This window comes from Podarcis liolepis, assembly GCF_965112155.1.
Source record: "Podarcis liolepis genome assembly, chromosome: 11".
Classification (NCBI taxonomy): Eukaryota; Metazoa; Chordata; class Lepidosauria; order Squamata; family Lacertidae; genus Podarcis; species Podarcis liolepis.
Window position 1 is genome coordinate 3,353,516 of NC_139565.1, and position 14,528 is coordinate 3,368,043.

The 14,528-nt window shown below is 41.3% G+C and overlaps 1 protein-coding gene across 6 annotated transcripts in view; it reads left to right on the forward strand.

Annotated features, from left to right (window-relative positions):
• PCSK5 (proprotein convertase subtilisin/kexin type 5) overlaps positions 1–14,528 on the forward strand; it is a 163,458-nt gene that overhangs the window by 22,022 nt on the left and 126,908 nt on the right. The gene's annotated exons all lie outside the window — the stretch shown is intronic.

The window sequence follows — 14,528 nt, forward strand, 5'->3', positions numbered from 1 at the left end:
ATGTAGGTGCATTGCACCTGTGTTCACTCAGAGGCTGCAGTCCTGAAACCATTTCCTTACTTTGGAGTAGTCCAGCTGTTTGGTGAAGCGCTTTGAAATGTAAATGACTTGAGGGGTATTGCATACCAGCCACAAGTAGTTTGTGGGTAAGGTTGCTAGATGTCTTCTGTTTTTTCCTAACAAGAGCCTTCTTTAACTGCTTCACAACAGGCAGAAATGCAACACACCAACTTTTCCTAGAATGCAGAAGATGGAAAAGTTGTGCCTCTTTAATTTCTTACTGTTATGCAACTTTACAATGTATGGATCTTCCATGGGGAAAAGAAAGATGGTACTTATTTGACAAGTTTTTTTTAATGTATCAGGAACAATTTCAATTTTTACACTTCTGTTTTTTAATAGCATATTCTGACTTCTGTTGAATTTGTAGATATCTTTTTCCTTTGTAACAGACTTCTTATGATACTTTTCCATTATTATAGCTATGCCAAACTTTGGCCCTCAGTTTTTCTTTTTCTTTTAGGCGGAAATGATAGACTTTCATGTGTGGGGGGAGGGAAGGTGTGGTAAACCTCTTCCAAGCATGCCATTTCCCTAAGGTTGTTCATGGCTGGTAACATCCACTGCGTTTCCCCTCTCAGCTACCGGTTGGCTGCCATTTCCATCACAGCCAATTAAGGAACTTGTACATTTCAGTATGTGTCTTGATTCTAAGACTTGATATGCCAGTTGCTTGATGTCTTGAAGTACAACATATACAGATAGCTAACACATCACAAGGGTTATGCTCCTGGGCATAATCACTTAAAGCAATTGGGGGCGGGGGTTGATTGCTGGGCTTTGGGAAGTAGGCAGGAGAACTCTGACAGGGTCCCAAAGTCCTCCCACTCGCTTCTCAGAGCCCAGCAAGCAGCCCTCCTGCTTTGGAAAGGTACATGCTACCTGCCAGATAGCTTGCAGTAGTAATGTGGCATCGTCTTTGTCACAAGTACAAATCCTAGAGTATATGCATGTTAGTAGACCATGGAAGTGGAGGAAACCCACACCAAGAACTGTTATAAGACAGTCTCATTTCTTTGGCAAGAGTTAAGCAATTGTTGGTCATTTGTTGCATGTGATCTAGTTTATTTGCATTTCACAGAATATCTTAATGTTTAACCACATGGCTAATTTGGTAGCAATGTATGGAAAATTAGCACATTGTAAACTCTTCTTTCTATTATTATTTTTTGTTTGTATTTCTATTAATTGTTATGTTTTCATTCTGTTCATTAAACAAGCTAGAATTTCATATTAGAATTGCCATTTGAAAAACTTGGTTTTACTAACAACATAGGATTACTGATGGAAATGAACATAAATGTTCACTGGCGAACTGAGATCTTAACTTGTTATAAAAGCCATGTTTGACTTCTTGCATTTATGGCTCGCCTTCTTCATAATTATCCTGACTGTCAGCAGATGGCTCAAAAGGCTCAGCCTTCATATTCTTAATTGTGCATGCATTTGTTTAAATGGCATATCAGAAAATTTTCTCTCCCTCGCTCTTTCCTAAGCCCTTTGTGAGGTTCCATTAGTCTGACAATCTCATTGTAGATTGCTGAACAAGAAAGATTCATCTAAAACTTTACAATGATTCACTTCTTAATCAGTGTAACAAATAGATTAGGATGTGAAATGTAGTCAATAAGATTGCACTCATTCCTTTCCTTTTACTTAAACTGCTCATTAGACTGGCTGTAAGGATGGACTATCACTTTGAGATTGCGTAGATACACTGTGCTGAAGCAAGTTGTGGAAAAAAGTAGTAATATCCATTGTCCACTTTATCCTGTTATCAGAAACCTAAGCTCCAAAAAACAGGCAGGTGTCATGTTCCAACAAGTTGCAGTGTTGATAGCACTTGTCTTGAAGGCAGATTAAGGTCTTTGGATTTTTACGTTGAAGGAAAGCTGGTTATTGTTCCATTAACTTGCAACCTGATGAAATCTAAACATTTAATAGCATTGATCTTGCAGAGGACATAGGGGTGTGTGTGTGTGTGTGTGTATGAGGTTTATTGTGATATATTTGGTTCCACTATGCCTTATTAACTAGAGTCCTTAACTAAGTCCTTAACTAGAAGTATTCCATGTATCCCACATGACTCAGCCCATGCATATGCTGCAAACCAGCAAAACTGCTGATTGAGTCATGCATACAGGGCAGCATACAGGCTATCAGCCTTTATATTCTATGCCAGACATATGGATCACCAATATGAAGAACTGCATTTTTGTTAAACATGGCCTCAGCCTGTCTCAGGTCCTCCCAGGGGAGGCTGGGGTGAAGCCAGGGCACATGTAATTAGAAGAGAGAGATGTTGCATCTCAAAGAGCAAGGATGGGACAAGACAAGTCTGATGGTCCAGTCAAGTTCTGGTGGTAAGTCATATCCAGAGGGCAGAGACTTGAAGTGCTTTCTGTGGCCTCCGAATCTGCCTCTGAACCTCATGAAGCATCAGGGCCAGAGAACGTGACACTACCATAATTTCAAGTGGGAAAATGATGCATATAAAGGCAGATATTTTGAAGCTAAACTAGCACTGTCACTCCATATCATCCTGAAGATAATATTGAATCCCAGCTGACCTCAAGCTGCAGACAGGGGCGTATAAGGGGGGACGGGGGGGGGGGCGGTCCACCCTGGGTGCCATCATGAGGTGGGGTGACATGCTGGCTGAATCCAAACCCCCTTTTGCACAAATAAACGCTGGTGCGACCCATAGAATCCCATTTGCCCTTTTAAGTGTTGCCGTTTTAAGGAGGCTCTGCCCCCAGAGGCCTCTCCGAGGAGCGATGTGAACCATTCCCAAGCCTCACCTTGCCAACTCCCAAGCAGCGGCTTTGGAGGGCAGCGATTCCTCCATCCAGCCTTGTGCACCTGTGCACCAAAGCAAGTGAGCTGCTGCTGCGTTCCTTTGCCTCCCCTGTTCATTGGTGCTTGGTGCTTTACTTTATATTCACTTGCTAAGTACAGTGGTACCTCGGGTTACATACGCTTCAGGTTACAGACTCTGCTAACCCAGAAATAGTACCTCAGGTTAAGAACTTTGCTTCAGGATGAGAACAGAAATCATGCAGCGGCGGCGGGAGGCCCCATTAGCTAAAGTGGTGCTTCAGGTTAAGAACAGTTTCAGGTCTCCAGATCGAATTAAGTTCTTAACCCGAGGTACCACTATACTGAAGATCAATGAAGACAAGGTGCAGCTGCTGTATAGGGTGACATTAACTAGCACAAGGTGGTTCTATCATTAGGCGAGGCATAGGCAAATTTGGCCGTCCAGACGTTTTGGGACTACAGTTCCCACCATCCCTGACCGCTGGTCCTGTTAGCTAGGGATTATGGGAGTTGTAGTTCCAAAACATCTGGAGGGCTGAGTTTGCCTATGCCTGCATTAGGCAGATAGGCTTGAAGCTGCTCTATCTCCTTGCAGAGGAAGCAGTCCTAGGTTAGAAGTGAGTAGTTGCAAAGTAGCTTTCTGACATTTTTGAGTAAGACCTGTTTGTATAACTCCTGCTATTTCCATAGATGATATTTTCATTAGAGGCTTATGTGAATTGCTGAAACAGGTACATAGCCTAAAAGGTAAATACAAATATATGTATATATTGCCATTTTAGGGCAATTTCCTGTTTGCTTTGAGCCTTAATTCAAATCTCTGAATAGTTATTCTAAAATTCAGTTTACACTGCTAGGCAGCATGTGAGAGGAGTTTTTCAAAACAAAAATTAATCAAGAGTTATCTTAGGTCCACTATGAGTCAAGCTCGGCTCTCTGGCTTGGCCATCTTTTCAATTGAAAACAAAGTAGCGAAAGGAATTGATTTTGATGATGTGATTTCAAAATTTGCAGAGAACAAAGTTAGGAAAAAAATGTTTTAAGTGCTTATGCTCACAATGTTAAGTAAATAAACCAGAAAATAACACTTGCAACTGTAAGTACACTATCTTATTTTTCCTTCTTTTAATAATTTCAATGTGTGTGGGGGGGTGACAAGAAATTTCCTGCTCTGGGTATCACCTGACCTTGCTACACCACTGGCTGCAGATAATTCTGTAAAGGGCTGACAAGAGGGAGGGAGCCTCAGCAAAACCTACACAGGAGAGTGTAACTGCTCCCTAAAGCAACCATTCTTTCACTTAGAGAAAGTAAAGAGATTGCAGATTACTATTCTGAATTAGAAGACCCTGACATGAGCAGTTAATGAAATGAAGAAGGGACAGAGTGAAATGATAACAAGAGAGAAGAAAAGGAAACAAGTTGTGCCTGCCCATCTTAGCAACTCTTCTTTTCATTAAAGCAAGGAAATCAATTCTCCTGTCATTGCCCTTCTCTTACCATGTATAACACTGCTTCTCTTGAATTTCACATATTGGTAAAAATGCTGGATTATATTGAGTAGGCCCTAGAGGGGAAGGTGGGGTGAAAGACTCATCTGAATGAGTCATGGGATAATGCAGCAGGACTCTAGAGAAGCACAGACACAGCCATAGTTTCATAAACCCATTTATGCTGTATCGTGTAGCCCTTTGTAATTAATTTATATGCATTCAACTGCTTCCTTTGGTCAAACACTGCTGTTTCCTTTTTTGCCCAGAATGTTTGGTGTGAAGCAAATAGCAGGTGTTCATGATGTGCATTCGCAATTGTACATAATCTGTATGTGAGCAGCTAGAAGAATCCCAGACAGGAAATGGAAAAGTGGATAAAGGGGGGCACACAAGCTCACGATGGGGACAATTTAAAGTCATCTTAAAATCAGAGCATTTGAGATGAGAGTTATGCATTTCAGTATAAAACATTTACTTATAAATGTAAAGTGCATGGAAATTATTTTATTATTTTTCATCTTTTCTTGGTATATATGTAGAATAATGTGGTGAAATTATTTGAAAAACAGCAGTTGAAGGCTTTCATATTTCACATTTCAATATGAGACAGAATATTACAGAGACTCAGAATTACTCAAGGCATATTTAGAGAGTTCAACAGGACCAGGTCCTAATTGCTGTCAGCTGCACTCTGGGAGATGTTAGGAGACTTTATTCAGTTTATGTTGCCAGCAAAGGAAAGACGGCAAGTGGCTAATCTGGCTGACAGGCTGGTGTGTTTCAGGTTGATCTAGAAAAGGAATAAATGGAGAAATAGTTGATTTGTATCATAAGGGGCAATAATTTGGGGGAAAAGAAAAGCTAATTTACAGAGCTGGCTGCCATAGGATCCTATAGCAGAGGTGAGAGAGCAAGGGAACATGTTGGAAAGAAATTATGCAGAATGCACTAGGAGTGTGAAAAGAGCAAAGGGCTAGTTTTATAGGGGTCCAATAAAATATTAATACATTTTTGAATACAAAAGCTCAAAATCTTGCTATTTCAGAATCTGAACCCCCAAAGTAATTGAAAAGGGCAGATTATTAATACTACACCTCCGAAATACCTTTGATTCTTCATCAGATACTTTGTATTTCTAAAATGATGTTTGCTTGATAACATATATTAGATAAAATTATGGGGCTTTGCTTTAGTTTAATAAAAAGTTAATATGAACTTTACAGTGCAATGGGAGGTTCATGGATCAAACATCAAATGTGCAATTAATCAAATGATGTGATCATAAAACAGGAAAATAATGGAATATTTTCAGATTCCCCCTCATTCCTTTTTAATTCTTTAGCAATGCAGAGCTTTTCACTGGAACTAGGGGAACGCCATGGCTTTGCAGATAAGGAAGAGGCAGGCTGTGCTGGACAACTAAGCAAAATCAGCTTTACTCCATCCCACAGTCAGCCACCTCTCTGGATCTCTGGTCATCCATATTCCTCTTAGAGAACTACTGAGAGAGGGGGGCAGTGTAAAAAGAGACCCAGTGCCATTTTTGAGGCCCTTATTAGGGCCATGTTAAGTATCGTGATTTAGTTTACTGAAATTGAGAGTCCTTAAATGCATTACTGCACAGCTTTCCAAACTTGTGTGGCGACACGTTAGTGTGTCAATGCTGTGTGTAGGTGTGTCACACGAACGCTCCCTGCACTCCTCCCAGGACTGGAAAGGGATTTGTTTAACCTCTGAATTGCTAGTAAAACTGAATTACTGTGTGACAAAATGATGCATGTCTGAAAAGCATGTCACCATCATGAAAAGTTTGGAAAGCTATGCATTACTGTGTTTAATTCTGGAATGTTCCCCAGTAATTCTTGTGTGATTGGTTAACTCTGGTCATATGGGAGGTTTCTTATTACAGTGTCCATTTTGTTGTGTGAGTTGTTGTTGTTTAGTTGTGTCCGACTCTTTGTGACCCCATGGACCAGAGCACACCAGGCACTCCTGTCTTCCACTGCCTCCTGGAGTTTCATCAAATTCATGTTGGTCACTTCTATAACACGGTCCAACCATCTCATCCTCTGTCATCCCCTTCTCCTTGTGCCCTCAATCTTTCCCAACACCAGAGGGGTTTTTTTCCAGAGAGTCTTCTCTTCTCATGAGATGGCCAAAGTATTTGAGCCTCAGCTTCAGGATCCGTCCTTCCAGTGAGCACTCGGGGTTGATTTCCTTCAGAATGGATAGGTTTGATCTTTTTGCAGTCCATGAGACTCTCAAGAGTCTCTTCCAGCAGCACTTGTGTGAGTACTTGACTGTAATGGCTGCATTTCAAAGAACACTGAAGAAGAGACAGTGTTAGATAACTCTGTCTCTAAACACAATGCAGGAGGAGTGTTAATGTTTCTGTGTGAATGCATGTGACAGAAAGAAGTATAGAAGATGTTCTCCCAAAGAAGCAGTAAGGAGAAGTCTGCTGGAAGGAGAAAGTGGAAACCTCTCAGAAGCAGCTGCATGGCCAAGCTGGGTCATGTCCAGAAGGTTGAGAGCAAGTACTGGAAAGAGAGAAAGACACATTTAGTTTGAATGTTAAGGAAGAACCTGTAATCTTCAACTAAGAAAAAACTGAGCCCATGCTTGGATAAGCATATGAATATAAATACTTTGCATATATTCTGACCTAGCTATATGTTCTGCAAGTAAAATCTTTTGAATATTTTAGCAAGTGTTTGGACATAGTTTTAATTTCAAGAAAAGAGTCAGTATTGCACGTGGTTTGGCTTCCTGGCTGCAGTTTAGCTACTCTGCCAACAGGCCAGCCAACCCACAAGGCCAGGTGAGGTGGCTGCTTCAGGCAGCAGAATTCACAGGGGTAGCAGATCCTGATGTAGATCTTTATCCCACCCCCTTGTTCCTGATGTAGATCTTCACTCACCCTTTCTTCTCTGGCTGGGGGAGACACCATTTTGTGGTTCACCCCAAGTGTTAATATGTCTTGGGCCAGCCCCGGGTTCTCTCACACACAAAATACAGAACTTGATAAATGTGCTTCTTCCTTTGCTGCATGCTGCCCAACAAGGCAGTTAAACCTTTCCCCTATAGCAACTCTTGCTGCTTTGCTTATGACAAGGTGAACTATGCTGACTACTTGCCAATTTACTATCACCAGGTGACAGTCTTCCTGTGGAATACCCTGAGGTATGTCAGAACTTTATGAATTGACAGTTCTTAGTTCAGCTGTCTGGCAGCAGAGCTTTTGAACAAATTCCTGTTGGCCAAACCATTGATTTAAGACTAAACAAAGACACACAGATATCAAAGTTCAGCCGAAGTACAGCAATATCCAGCCTAAAATTGGATGCTGTGAAGAGATACTACATCACAGGACAACACAGGAGTGGTTTCCATAGTCAAATAAGAAAAATAGGGCAGAATAATTTATCAGATCTAACCTATGCCCTTCTTCTTCTTCATGAAATCTACAAGATTATTAGCAATAACTTCAGCTGGTTTTTCTCTTTTTGAGCCGTTCTCCAGAGTGAAGCGGCGGAGATACTTGGCTCACAGTATTCTGCACACAGAATACTGCTGTTCTGTGATGATACTGGGGAACTGCTGAACTGAGTTGTCTGCTTTCAGCCACAGTCAATTTCACCCTTCTGACAAAGATAATCCAATTCCTGGTCCAGGGATTTCATAAATTTTTCTTGAGCCCTCTTGACTTTATTGTGATCAACTACCAGTCTCTTCTTCAGTGATCAAGTCAGCATCCATAAAGGTGGCAGTGGTGATGGCAGCTGTGGCAAGCAGGCCAACACCCTATCTGATGCTCTGCGTAGCAACTTTATCTACTTCTACTGTATTGTACTCTATTTTTCTTAGAAGTGGAAGGCTCACTTGGTTTTCCTAATGTCAGTTCATAACTTCCATCTTGGTCATCAGCTATTTGTGGGGGTTTTTTTATCATCAGCAGAGAAAACAATTGCATTTGATGCAACCTGCTTACTTCTCTGCTTATATTCAGCAAGCCTTCTCCTCTTGCCACTTCCGCGTTTTGGCTTATTTGTTATGCTCAATAACAAATATAATTACAATATAACTAAAAGTACTTGACAATAATTTTTAATGATTTTTCTGCAATTTTACACACATTTTTTCACACTTTTTAAAAATAAGACAAGTTTAAAATTATTGAGAATTCCACAAAAATGCAAAATAGCCAATATTTTTATGTGGTTATTTACCAAGTAACACTAAATTACATTAAGTCATGTTACAACTTTTTAACACCCCTAATTTTTGAAATTTGAAAAATCCAACACACCCTAATCCCTTAATGTTGCTACCGTGAAGGGGGGGACTCTTAATGCTTTTTTCTACAAATTTTCCCTTTCATTTTGTTTTCCCCCCCATCTTTCCTTCAATATAAGCACAGCTGTCATCCCTTTTTTCTTCGCAGGATTACTATGTTTGCACACAGAGTGTTTATCTTTTAATGCTCCTTCCTCATGTTAAGTTTCCTTTTCTAACTTGAAACAATTCTGGTCTTTGAATTTCTCTAAGCAGAGAAACCTTATCCATAGTTTTCTAACTGTCTGTGTATCATTTCCTTATTTATTTAGTGCTTTAATCTTTATACATTTTACAAATTTGTTCATCATTCTTCTCCTTCCGTCTCTCTCTCTCTCTCTCTCTCTCCTTTGCAGGTTTCTGTTCTTCATTATATTTCCTACCATATTTACTCTGCTATACAGTGGTGCCTCGCAAGACGAAATTAATCCGTTCTGAGAGTCTCTTCGTCTTGTGGTTTTTTCGTCTTGCGAAGCACGGCGCTTAGCAGCTATTAACGGCTTAGCGGCTATTAACGGCTTAGCGGCTTTAAGAAAAAGGAAACAAACTCGCAAGAACTCGCAAGACGTTTCGTCTTGTGAAGCAAGCCCATAGGGAAATTCGTCTTGCGGAACGACTCAAAAAACGGAACACTCTTTCGTCTTGCGCGTTTTTCGTCTTGCGAGGCATTCGTCTTGCGAGGTACCACTGTAATTTCTCCCTCAGTCTGTGGCTCAGTCTGTAACTCCACATAAGAACATGAGGAGAGCCTGCAGGATCTGTCCAATGGCCCGTTCTGTTCAGCATCCTGTTCTCACAGTGACCAACTAGATGACTTTTCAAAGCCCTCTCCCTCCTGTGGTTTCCAGCCACTGGTATTCAGAAACTTTATTGCCTCTAGCTGTAAAGGCACTGAGCTTAGCATCAAGGCTAGCAGCTATGATAACCTTAGCCTCCATGAATTTGTCTAAGCCTCTTTTAAAGCCAATATTGTACAGAATCTACATTGCTTAGGGACAATTACCTGCAGTTGTTCACACTATTTTTTTCAGTAGTCAGTGACTGTCTCCAATTAACACTCTCCTCACTCGTCTCTCTGCCCATGAAATACCTTAAGGATGAGTAGAATTCTCACTTCTTTTGCATTAAATTCTGTTTTTCTCTTTTCCCCAACCTGTTTTTTTTAATTAATCTCTTCTTTGATTGATTGATTTCTTCTTTAATTGCTTTCTTTCTTCTTTGCTTATTTTATCAACACACAGATCTTTCTTCTTCAGACATTCACAGTTTTGCTTCCTACTTCCAAGGTATTCAACAGGTATTTATTTTTGTCTTATATTTGGCCTCCCCACACAGTAAACACTTTACTAGCTGGTGGAATAATGTTTTGGAAAAATATACTTGAACATGTGTATTCTGGATTTTTGTTTGTTTGTGTTTAGTGCTTTTCTTTTTGTCCCTGGATTTTGCTAGCCATACATAATTGCCTTAAACAATGGAAGCATTCCATAGAAAACAGAAGGAACCCCCCCCAAAAATGCTATCAACATGTATACATCAAGTCATAGTGGGGACGGATCCTTGCCTAGAATAGGTGATTCCAAACACTCCCAACTGCCTGGCTATAAACAAAATAGTGTGGGGTTTCTTTGGGTTAAATCTCATTGCCAGAGGTCACTTCCAGATCTTATTTGTGTATGTGGTCATCAGGTGCACCAGGTTCTGCCCAACATGGGGGTGCAGTGTGCATGTGATGTCACACAGTGGGAGGAGGCCCAGTGGGGCCTAGTGGCAGCCTGGGAGGTGCTTGACGAGACCCACCTAGCTGCAGAATATTGAGGGGGCCTCGTCCTCCATGGCCCTGCATAGGTGGCACACCTAGTGGTCATTAGATGATGCTATGCCAAGTAGGGCTGGATTTCATGGAACTTTGAAGTGTCAGGCATAGCCCTACTGGCTTTAGCCCAAACGTAGCAGAGTTTTCCTGCACAGCGAAGAAGCTAGTTGCGGCAGTAATGACTAGTCAGCTAGACTCAGAATAACTATTTACAGGATTTATTAAAAGGAAAAATAAAACCAGCAGAGTTTCTGCATACAAATAAAAGCAAAATAAATCCTCTCTTTCTCTCTCAAAACCATACACAGCACTTCTAACTCCTAACACACCTAACATCAAACTGTGCTAGCAATCCTAGATAACAGAGTTGAGTGCTGGTCGTTAACCAATCAGAGTGAGTAGTTTCTAGGTCAAGCAGACCTGGGCTTTCTGCCAAGAGTAAATTGACACCAGCTTGAGTTAATTGGTGAAGCTAGAATCTGCAAGTTTCCCACGAGAACCAATTAACAGAAACTGAACACCCCCTCACAGATTCTGCTGAACAATTAACTCCAAATACACCTATGTAGGAGATTATTTTTCCAGCAAACCTAAACCCTTGCACATTCGCTTGTTCTTTATCTTTGCCAATGGTTTAGTTAACACATCTGCTACATTTTCTTCACTTGATACATAAGTACAGGTGATTACATTGTCTTGTACACAGCAACGTACATTTTGGTATTTTACAGAGATATGTTTGGAACGCGATTTGAAACCCTCTGTTTTACTTAAGGTTATACAAGCTTGATTATCAATGTAAACTTGTACTGGTTCTCCACAATTTACATTTAAATCTGCCAACAAATGCTTGAAATAAATCACCTCGTTGCACAATTCACTCAATGCGGCATACTCTGATTCCGTTGATGACACACTTACAACGTCTTGCTTGCGTGACCGCCAGCCGATTAAAGCTCCACCGACCATTATAACTAGTCCTGTGACAGATTTTCTATCTGGCAAATTTCCCCAGTCACTATCACAGTAGCAACTCAACATTTCGTCCTCTGAAGAATTTAATTGTAACATATAGCCAATTGTCTGTTTAAGGTATCTTAGAACTTGTTTTACCCCTTTCCAGGCATTTAGTGTGGGTTTTGAGACCAATCTACTTAATATGCCTACTGCGTAGCTAATATCAGGTCTGGACCACTGTGCTAGATACAATAAACTTCCAATTACAGAGTGATATACATCAGGATGTTCAAATTCAGGACTCTCATCTATGTGAAGTGTTTTTATGAAACCTGGATCCATAGGCACCGCTGCCCCTTTGCAATCCTGCATCCTGTATGTAGTCAGTAGTTGTTTAACTTTGTTCTGCTGACTAATTAGGCAGCTGCCATCTTGGGCCCAGCACACTTCCAACCCTAGATATGTCCTAACCGGGCCTAAGTCTTTCACTTTGAACTTACTGGACAATTGCTTGGCAAACCTTTTAGTTTGTTTATCTGTTTTACAGGCATACAATACATCATCTACACAAATCAGACAAAACTCTTGATCACTGCCTGTACCACGTACATAAACACAATTGTCAGCTGTACTCTGCTTAAAACCAAATGACACTAAAGCCTCATGGAAACATTTGTTCCAAGATCTTGCAGCCTGTTTGAGACCATATAGAGCTTTGTTTAATTTCAACACTCTATTGGAACCTGTCTCATAACCAGGCGGTTCGGCTAGATACAGGTCTTCTGATATTGATGCATGTAAATATGCAGTCTGAATATCAAAATGGTTCAACAGGAGTTTTCTCTTTGCTCCAAGCGTTAAAATCAGCCTTACACTGTCCCCCTTAGCAGTTGGGGAAAAAGTCTCGTCATAATCTTTTCCAGGCCTCTGAGAATATCCTTGAGCCACTAAACGAGCTTTGTATTTGTACTCTCCTGTCACCAGAGGTTTAAGTTTGTACACCCACCTGCAGCCTACAATCTTTGCCCCCTCAGGCGCTGCTACTGGTGTAAAGACCTTGTGCTCATTCAGAGAGGACATCTCTTCCTCCATTGCCTGTTTCCAGAGCTCTGCCTCCTCTTTTGGTAACTTTAACACCTCCTGAAAACTCTTGGGCTCTGCAATTACACTAAACACATTTGCAGTATCAGGAGAAAAACGCACCGGAGGCACTCCTTTGTTTTGTCTTTTAGATCTTCTGGGAGAAAATTTTTTTTCTGACCCACTTTCCTCCTCAGAACTACGACCTCTCTTTTGTTGCATAGCAACTGGTCTCTGGCTAACTCCACTTTCTTGAGAACTCTTATCTGAACTTTCCTCCCCCTCAGACTCTGATTCTCTATGTCTACCTTCAGAGTCATGGAGCTCCTGGGAAGGTTCAAACCAAACCTCAGTATTGGCATGTAGTCTCTCCCAGCCACTATGTTCACAAAAACTGGCATTCCTGGAGATCACAATGCCATTTGTCCCTTCAGCAAAACGGAAACCTTTTCCCAGCTCCTGGTAACCCACAAACACTAACTGTTTGGTCTTAGGATCTCCCTTCTTTCTCATTTGTTTCGGAATTAATACCCAGGCTTTTGATCCAAACACATGCAAATGGTCAATTTTAGGTTTTTTCTGAAACAATTTAAAGTATGGGGTTGTACCTATTGTTTGATGAAAGAGCCTATTTTGGAGATAACATGCGGTGAGCATGCTCTCCCCCCAATAAGACACGGGCAAATCAGCATCATCAAGCATGGCAAACATCATATTTTGTAAAGATCTGTTTTTTCGTTCTGCAATGCCATTCTCCTCTGGGGAAAAAACGTTCGTTTTTCTATGCCCAATGCCACGCTTTTGTAACCAATCTTTAAAGGCATTTGACATAAATTCGCCACCTCTGTCCGTCTGAATCCTTTTGAGTTTAATGGACAGAAATCTTTCCACAGATGCCACCCAGCCTTTAAACTTAGTGAACACGTCACCCTTATTTTTCATGGGAAAAACCCAAGAATAACGCGTGGCGTCATCCACAATTGTTAGTGAAAAGCGCGATCCACCCCTGCTTACAGCAAATGGACCAATTACGTCCATGTGAACCAGCTGTAGCAGTGACTCACTAACTCTGTCACTTCTGGGGTAAGAGACTCTGTGGGTTTTAACCTTTTTACAAACATTACAATCAAGGTACTTGTTACAACTCTTTAAATTACCCCCATCAGCCAATTCAGACATTTTTAGTACACTTTTCCAGCAAGCATGCCCCATTTTCCTATGCAATAAGTGCACATAGTTGTCATGTATAGCTTTGTTATTCACTGCAGGCTGAGATTTACTGACTACTGCTGCAACTTGAGATCCTGCTTTAAGCCAAAACAAGCCTCCCTCTGACTTAGCAGTGCCTAAAATCTCACCAGCCTTCTTAATAATGCAACTGTCTCCTTCAAAATACACTTTAAACCCAGCTTTTAGCAAACAATCTACAGACATCAGATTGCTCCTTAATGACGGCACACAAAGTACATTTTGCAGGCATTCACGAAGACAAGGAACAAAAACTGCACCCCCCGAAATCACTTCGGAAGTACTTCCGTCTGCTAGAGCCACCTGGCTGCGCTGTGCTGAGTTCTTGGAAACAAACAATTCATCTGAATTTACGATGTGGCGAGATGCTCCCGAATCGACCACCCAGACCGCTTGTTTCTCATCAGCAATCTTGACCTCGGCGGTCACCAGCTGAGCCGACTGTTTCTGTTTGAAGAATTTCTTTTTACGCTGCTGCTGCTGCTGCTGACGTCTCTGCTCCTGCACCGGCAACTGAGACTTGACCAACTCCGGACATTGTCGTTTTAGATGCGCTGAAGACCCACATCGGAAACAACGCCTAACAGCAAACGCTGACTCCTCAACAGTACGCTGCTTTTGCTTCACCTCTGGCACGGCATGAGAACTCTTTCCAAACCGCCCACCTGTAGAAGCCTCTGCAGCCACCGACCTTTCTTGTCTCTTCTGCCATTCTTCAA